The sequence below is a fragment of the Mustela erminea genome, chromosome 9, assembly GCF_009829155.1.
Source record: "Mustela erminea isolate mMusErm1 chromosome 9, mMusErm1.Pri, whole genome shotgun sequence".
Lineage (NCBI taxonomy): Eukaryota > Metazoa > Chordata > Mammalia > Carnivora > Mustelidae > Mustela > Mustela erminea.
Window position 1 is genome coordinate 75,196,012 of NC_045622.1, and position 9,040 is coordinate 75,205,051.

Here is a 9,040-nt window from a genome sequence, read left to right on the forward strand (position 1 = left end):
AGGCTTCCCCAGAATAACCCCACATGCTGTATATCCTAGTCTCTGCTTGGCATGATTTGTCTTTAATTTTTTTGTCTTTAATTGTCTTTAATTTTTTTAAAAGATTTTATTTATTTATTTGACAGAGATCACAAGTAGGCAGAGAGGCAGGCAGAGAGAGAGAGAGAGAGAGAGAGAAAGAGAGAGAGACAGGGAAGCAGGCTCCCTGCTGAGCAGAGAGCCCAATGCGAGACTCAATCCCAGGACCCTGAGATCATGACCTGAGTCGAAGGCAATGGCTTAACCCACTGAGCCACCCAGGCGCCCGACCCAACTTTAATTTTAACCATTTTACAAATAGTATAGCTGTGTATCATTGTGGTTTAAAGTTGCATTTCCCTAATGAGTAATGATGTTTTCCATCTTTTTATGTGCCTATCCATGTATCTTCTTTGATAAGTGTTTGTCGATGCTTAATCTTACCCATTTTTAATGGGTCTTTATATAATTCTTTGTATATTCTGGATACCAGGTTTTCTTATTCTATTTATGATATGTAAATATTTTCTCCTAAAATGTGGCTTACATTTTCATTTGCTTAAGACTGATTTTGAAATCAGAAGTTATTAATTTTTGGAGTCAAAGTTCTCAATTTCTTATTTAATATATTTTATATATCATGTTTTTGATGTCAAAATACAGATAATTTGGCCTCATCCAGTATCACGAAATGTTTTCCTATCTTTCCTTCCAGAAGTATTAATTTTAGATTTGTGATTTGTTTTTTGCTAAGTTTTGCACATGACGTGACATATAGAATGTTAAATTTTTTTTTTCATATGAGTGGCCACATTTTCCAGAACCATTTTTGATGACATTGTCTTTTCCCAAAGAACGAACAGTCTTTGCAACTTTATCAAAAACCAGCTTGCCCATAGATTTACGGGTCTGTTTCTGAGTTCTGTCCTGTTCTAGTAATCAAAGTATCTTAATGCCAGTTGCATTCTACCTTGATTACTGTAACTTCTTTACATATGTACTAGTCAGTGCTTAATTGAATAGCTGAGGAAGACCCTGTAGAGTCCTCTGGAATTCTCTTCTCTGTGGCACTATGTCCTAAGACTTCTTGCCCCTTTGGCTTCCACATACTCTGAATTCCATCTTTGCAGCTCACTGAGCACAATGGACTCTGCTAGAGCTCTGCATCCCTGCACTGCAACTTGTAAACTATTTCCAGGCATTGCGCTAAGGAAATTACATGGTTTCCCTCATTTGTTTCCTGCATCTCAGGGATCACTGTCTTTCATTGCCTGATGTCTTGTAACTTGAGAGCCAAGTTTCATATATTGTTTTCACTTTTTAGGTTGTTGCAAGAAGGAGGGTCAATCTAGTCCCTATTATTTCACGTTGGCCAGAAATGGAAGTTTTCCATATTATTGGTTGTTGTTACATCAAATGAGTGCCTAACATGAAGATGCTTGTGAAGAGAAAGTAGGGACTTGAATAAATTAAAATAAAAGAATCTTCCATAGAGAAGGGAAGACTCAGGGCTAGGAATAAGTTTCTGCATTTAGGGAATAACAAGAAAGCTGGTGTTGCTGGCACAGAGCCTATGAGGGGAGAGCAGTAATGGATAATTTTACAGATGGGAGAAAGAGATAGGTGACTTGGACCCTTTAAGAACATCGGATGGTTTTCTGATCATCCTACCAGATTATGGTTCTGATCAGAGGAATGACTAGATTGTTCATACATTTTTTAGAAGTCACCTGAGGTGCTGTTTAGGAATTAACTTTAGGAGGCCAGAGATTCATAAAATATAATAATCCAAATGAGAGAAGATAATGTAGTGCTAGTAGTGGTTAGATTCAGAACATACTTTATGATAATAACTACAAGAATTTTTAATGGTTCGGAAGCTAGGAATGAGGAAAACAGATAGCAACAGTGCTATTTATTCAGATGAAATTCAGTGGAGAAGGTATGTTCATGGCAGAGTAAAGTAAGAGTTTAATTTTGGACATGCTTAATTTGAAATCACTGTTAGATATACAGGTGGATATTCAGGGAGCCTTGTATAATCAAAGGACAGTCTTCTTCAAATGAATGTTATATTGTAGCAGTGAAAACTCACCTCATTCAACAAGCTCTGCAAGATCTGTTTCTGATTACCTCCTCTCTTTCTTAGCCATCTTATATTCTTAGAAGTTGACAATGAGATTTCATCTCCTGAAGCAGGACACACTGTAACTCTCCACCATATTTGTTTTTGCTTTTCATGATGAGGTCCTTGGTACTTTCGCTCTGTAAGACAAGTCCCATTTTGTTCAGATAGCCTCCTTGAAAAAAGAAGCTCTTTGAAGGAATTACATAGTCAGCATTACTCTTTCCAGATAATAAAAACTGTATAATCAGGGCGCCTGGGTGGCTCAGTATGTTAAGCATCTGCCCTCGGCTCAGGTCATGATCCCAGGTTCTAGGATCAAGCTCCACATCAGGCTCCCTGCTCAGCCAGGAGTCTGCTTCTACCTTTCCCTCTTCTGCTTGCCCTTGCTTAAGCTCTGTCTCAAATAAATTAATAAAAACTTCAAACAGCAACAACAACCAAAAAAAGGAAAATATACAACCACTTCCACCAAAGCCCAGGGTCTGAAATGAGGCTTTGTTATAATAAGGAACACTTGATTTTCTTAAGGAAAATCAGTGGAATCCCAGAAACAAAGACATAAATAACCAGCATCACCTCTGTGCATGAGGTTTTACCATGTTATTTGGCTTTTATTTCTATGTAACTTTGAAACTGTAAAAATTGTATTCATCCTAAAAAAACTGAGCAATTCTGGATGGCTTTCTTCTTTCTACCTTTTTCTACTATACTAGAAACTTCATAAGTTGCAAATAAGAGCTTCGTAATGAAATGATATGAGAAGATTCTGGAAAATAGTAAGAAACAATTTTTTACTGCCCAGTGCAGATGACATATTTGATAATCAAATATTAATAATAGCAATAGTAATTATTACATACTTTTTAAAGATTTATTTGAGAGAGCTAGAGTGGAGAAGAGGGGCAGATGGAGAGGAAGAGCAAAGAGAGACTTTTAAGTAGACTCCCCACTGAGTGCAGAGCCCAATGCTGGGCTTGATCCCACAACCATGAGATCATGACCTGAGCCAAAATCAAGAGGCAGACAACTGACTGAGCCACCCAGGTGCCCCTAATTATTCCATTCGACCTTGTGGCATTTTGTGGATTTCTATCACATTTATAACAGCCATCACATTCTATCATTCCAAAATAGATGGTCTCGTTTGCTGGGTATTCTAACCTTAAATCCTCTTACATTAATAAAAATATCCTAAACTAACAATGACTTCCATGCATCACTCAATGCATTTAAACTGAGGAAAAAAAGGAAACGTTCACTCTTCAGAACCTGAAGCGGAATTCAGACTAGTTATGATCATTCCAGGCTAGACCTAAATAAGCTGTTAAGGAGTTAAAGATAGTTGTCATAAGATGAATTAGTTTGACATGATTTAGTGATGTGATGCGGGCATCCAGATGGCTCATGAAAATATTTTCTTTATTTATGTGGCCAGTGTTATGGAGCATATAGCGTTAGTTTGTTATCTGAAGTGTCAGCCCTCCTAACTTGGACATTATTTTTCCTGATTATATTCCTCCACATCTGTACCCACTAATCACCATCATTCTTAGTCTTATGGTTTTCAATTCAATCCACGCTTGAAAAGAGTATGGGTGGTTTCAGTTGTTTTTCCCATTGTGTATTTGTGGTAGGTGGGGTTGGCAGACAAATTTTTTAAATTTCTTTGCCTATTGGTATCAAAAGGAGCTTATTTATCTACTAGTCTGACTAAAGAGCTTTTTATTCTATAGTTGAATTAAGGATACTTTGTTTTGCCTAAGTGAGTAGGACTTCACACAAAAAGCACAGAGTTAAGATCAAAGAAAAGGAACTTTTAATACTGCTTCTCATTCCCCATAGATTTAATGATTTGAAAGGGATGAATCTCTCACCTTAAAGAAAGTAAAGGATTAAAAGCCTCTCACATTCCAGTATATTAAAATGATTTTAAATGCTGCTGCTAACAAAGGGGCATTCTTCAGGAAGCGAATGCCTATAGACCGTGTAGGTTTATGCATTTTGCTCACTTTGACTCTATCTACCTTGGGAAGATACCACAACACTATCTTGGGTCTAAAACAATTTGTGATGGCCATACACTTAGAGACCCTATTTATCTACCCTCAGTTTTAGGCTAGGCTTGGTCCTCCTTTAATCGGTTTCCTCTTGCTGAGTACAGAACTATGCATATGTGGTTAAGAGAGAAGCTGTAGAACATAACATTGTGATTACCTCCCAACATCCATTCACCCTTCGTAGTAACTGCCCTATGGAGAAGATGTCCATGTGCTATATTTACGACCAGTGAGGAATGAAGGAAAGTCACTGAGGTGGGGGTTAGTCTGAGCAAAGAAAGGCCACAGGCAGAGACAATCCCACTCTTTCATCTGGATTCTGTTCTCTCTGAATATATTTCAATTAAGTACTGAGGTCATCTTACTATACAGGCTGAGGAAGAAACCTTTCAAGGAAGGAAGATTAAAATGTAGAAAGAATATGGATCTTTAAAAAATATATATTCATTTATTATTTTAGAGAGAGAATGTGGGGAGGAGGGGCAGAGGGAGAGTCTTGGGCAGACTCTGAGTCGAGCACGGAGCCCAATGTGGTGCTTGAGCTCATGACCCCGAGTTCATGACCTGAGCCGAAACCAAGAGTCAGACACTTAGTCAGCTGTACTACTCAGGTGGCCCAAGAATGCAGATCTTTAAAGATCCTGCTGATCCACTCATAACATCATTCTGGAACCCCATACCATTTCTGGTATTCGAGTTATGAGATGATACATTTCTTTATTGTTGTCTTGCAATTTGAAAGAGGATTATTCTTTTTTTTTTTTTTTAAAGATTTATTTATTTATTTATTTATTTATTTATTTATTTATTGGACAGAGAGATCACAAGTAGACAGAGAGGCAGACAGAGAGAGAGGAGGAAGCAGACTCCCTGCTGAGCAGAGAGCCCGACGCGGGACTCGATCCCAGGACCCCGAGATCATGACCTGAGCCGAAGGCAGCAGCTTAACCCACTGAGCCACCCAGGCGCCCTGAAAGAGGATTATTCTTGATGGGGTTGAAAAAACCCTAATTGATATATCATGGCATTTCAGTGAATGACTGTGCCCATTATTAAGGGTCATTTTGTGATGAAGTCTATGGCTTCTAGTATCTGTCTTAATAGAAAAAGCATCAGTAGAAGAGTAGGTTTTCTTTCTTCCTATTTATGAAGTGTTGTCAATCCCTAAAACTAATTCTTTAGGTGCCTGGGCCCCCTGTAGCTTCTTTCAACAATAGCTATAGTTATATTCTTCTGAAAGTGAAAGTCTGAATCTTTAGATTTGAAATAAGGAAGTGCTATCAAATGGAACTTTTATCACATAATCTAAAGAATAATACCTAGTCTCACTTGTTTCTGGTTTTGAAAATACCAGTCAGTATTTTAAAAAAAGGAAGTCATGACATTTTATTAATAGATTAGGTCTCTAAGAGTTATTGAATAAACTGAAAAATGACTGTGAAAAAGAGAATTGAGATCAGTCCCTTGGTGCCCAACACTTTCTGGATGTAGCTTCCCTCCTATCTGTCTGAGCTTGCTAGACCTCAGGGGAACCTGCTGAAAACCTACTTACCAAAATAGAAATTAGGACATTCTAATCATCCTCAGGATCCAAATGAAGTGGCAGTGCTTGGGGATTGCGAGGTTTATATAGCTTCAATTTTGGTTTCTAACTAACAGACCAGTTTGTTTTCTTTTGAATAGGTAAAATTATTGATAAAATTAAAATTATTGATAAAAATATAATTTAGCCTTTTAGCTATTGCATTGCTAATAGCAATTTAATATCCTATATATTGCACTACATGAGTCTTCTATTAACTTGAAATGTTATGTGGCACACACCAGACGATGCTCATCACAGTATAGTGTAGATCACTGTATCACTACATATGGTTCACCAGTGGAGTAAGAAAGCTGAGCTCTCATCATTTCTCTGTGTGATAAGGGGCAAGCCAGCTTCCGTGAATGTCGTTTCTCTCATCTCAAAAGAAAGCTTTTGTAAGGATCATATATAACATTGTAGGGATAAAAAACATTTTCTAAGTTGTATGCATAAAACAAGAGTTGTAACTCTGGCACACTGGCAGGTTTGGCTGAAATATAAGAAGCTTAAATTTAATGCATAAAACAAATAGGTTGTCTATTTTATAAAATAGAGCACTGCCTATGAAATAAGCAAAATACAGTAATCAAAAGTGATGCAAAGGGAGTGACAGGTTCAGTCTGAAGGGATGGCAGAGATTCATCAAGACCCGAATGCCTGAGCTGGATCTGGAAGTCTACTTTCACAGCTAACCTTTTCCCCAACCAGAGAATGGGATGCCCTGTATGGAAGCACGGTGAGAGCCAAGAGTGTGTTATGTGCAGGGAGCAGCAAGTCAGAGGAGCCCAAATCTAGCAGCCCTAAAGGCTGAAGGTGGGGTGGTCAGGTTTAGTGCAGAGTGTGAGGAAGTGTGAATCTGAATGGGAGCAAACCAGAGGGCTCATTTACATGCTGGCAAGGGAGGTGGGCATACCCTGTAGGCCTGATTCATTACTGGAATACTAGAAGATTTTTGGAAGTTGTTAGTATTGTTGGTCTCATCCCAGACTTTCTGAATCAAAATTTTGGCTGGGGGGTGGAGTGGGTGGTGAGACTCAGAACGATAGCTATACAACCCTGATATCAGTTAGGTTTCAGAACCACTGACCTGGATAAAAGAAAGCCACTAGGGGAATTTGAGTAGGAAAAATGACATAGGCAGATTTGCATTTTAAAAAATGACTCAAGCAGCTATGCTGGGCATGGCAGGAGGGGAGTGGAACCTTGGGGACAGAATTCAGGGCAAGACAAAAACCTCTGAACCAGGTAAAAGGATTAAGAGCAGCAAAGCAGGTGGCAGGAGGGTGTTAAGTGGGCTGACAGAGGGGGATGGGGGTCCGAAGGAGGAGATGAGGTCCGTGGTGCAACAGCCTATGAGACAAGGAAGGCCAGTAGCCCAGAAGAAGAATGGGACTTTTCCCTATGCAGCCCTGGAGCATTTTAAGGAAGACAGTGACATGATCCACTGCTTGGAAAGGGATTATGGCCTGACTGCAGGGAGTTTCATCAATGAGCAGCACCTTAGCAAGTGTTTCCTTAGCACAGGGGCTCTTGGGGGCAGAGAGCTGGAATAGCTGCTTCCTGCCATCTCTGTCTGAACTCCAGGTTCTTGGGGGCACTGGCGTGGCTCAGTCAGTTAAGCGGCTGAATCTTGATTTCGGCTGAGGTCATGATCTCCCAGTCCTGGGATCAAACCCTGAGTTGGGCTCCATGCTCATCGCGGAGTCTGCGTGAGGATTCTCTCTCACTCTCTCTCCCTCCGCCCCTCCCACTGCTCTCTCTCTGTCAAATAAATAAATCTTTTTTAAAAAAGAACTCCAGTTTCTAGAGCGTGTTATTAATGCATTCAGATTAATAAAGACAGGGAAAGAAGAAAAACAGTAAGGTCTGATTTATGGGAAAATATTAAAGAAAACCAAAGACAAATACCCCAGTGCAAGTAAAAGAAAGAAGGATCTCAATGCCAAAAAATAAGCCAGGTTTTCACTCAGGGAAAATGAATAATGTGCTATGATCATTGAATGTAGTCTAACACCAAGAACTCTGCTGTACGTGTCAGTAACTGGTTGCAGTTAACTGTAAACCTTTGGGTTTCTTTCTTTTTTTTTTAATATTTTATTAATTTATTTGACTGAAAGAGAGAGAGATCCCAAATAGGCAGAGAGGCAGGCAGAGAACAAGGGGGAAGCAGGCTCCCTGTTGAGCAGAGAGCCCGATGCAGGGCTCTATCCCAGGACCCTGAGATCATGACCTGAGCTGAAGGCAGAGGCTTAACCCATTGAGTCACCCAGGTGCCCCTGGATTTCTTATAAAAGTTCCAGGTTTAAGTATTCAGCATTGTGGTTATGTGCCCATCTCTGTGCCCTGTGTTTTTTGGGGGAATGTATTTATCAGAATTCTAATCCCAACTCTGTTTCTAGTTTCATTCGGCCTTGTGTAAATCATTTAAATCTTGAGTTTATTAGAGTGTACAGAATTGGATTTGCAATTAGATAGACCTGTATTTTTAAAAAATTCCAGTGTAATTAACATACAGTGTTCTATTAGTTTCAGGTGTACAATGCAGTGATTTATCTGCTCTCTACATTACTCAGTGCTCCTCGTCATAGGTGCACTCCGAATCCCCTGCACCTATTTCCCCCATCCCCCCACCCACATCCCTTCTGGTGACAACAACCAGTTTATTCTCTAGAGTCTGTTTTTTTTATCAAAAATATGGAATGCTTCATGAATCTGCTTGTCATCCCTGTTCAGGGGCACGTTAATCTTCTCTGTATCTTCGCAGTTTTATTACTTAGCACATGTGCTGCCCAAGTGAGCATGACAGATCTTTGTTTCTTTCCTAAATTCTTCTGATGGATATTCGAATGTGTTTTATAAACCTCTGAACCTTAATTTCTGCTTCTATGTTTAAGGTCAATATGAGGGTCAAAGAAGCTAAATTTATATATAATATACCAGAACAGTGCCAGGCACATAGTAGGCCCTCTATAAAAGCTGGTAGCCTTTTTCCAATTGCTTTTCCTCATTTTGAAAATGGAGAGTTGGGAGAGAGGAGCAGAAGTGGCCAGCATGTGGCCCCCAAGCCATTTTCACTTCTTGCCTTCATGGCAGACATTCTATTTGATGACAGCCTTCTTTGTTTTGAAACTAGAAGAGCCTCAAAATCCTCCCAACACTGAACCTTGAGCTACTTCTAGCAGCTGCATGGATGTGACACTGAAGATAAAACCTCTTTGTGATCCCTGCACTGGATAAGCTCTAAGGCTGTAG

General features: G+C 39.5%; 1 pseudogene; it reads right to left on the bottom strand.

Moving 5' to 3' along the window:
* Positions 1-8,476: 8,476 nt before the first annotated feature.
* LOC116600431 lies at positions 8,477-8,575 on the bottom strand (annotated as a pseudogene).
* Between the last annotated feature and the right edge of the window lie 465 nt (positions 8,576-9,040).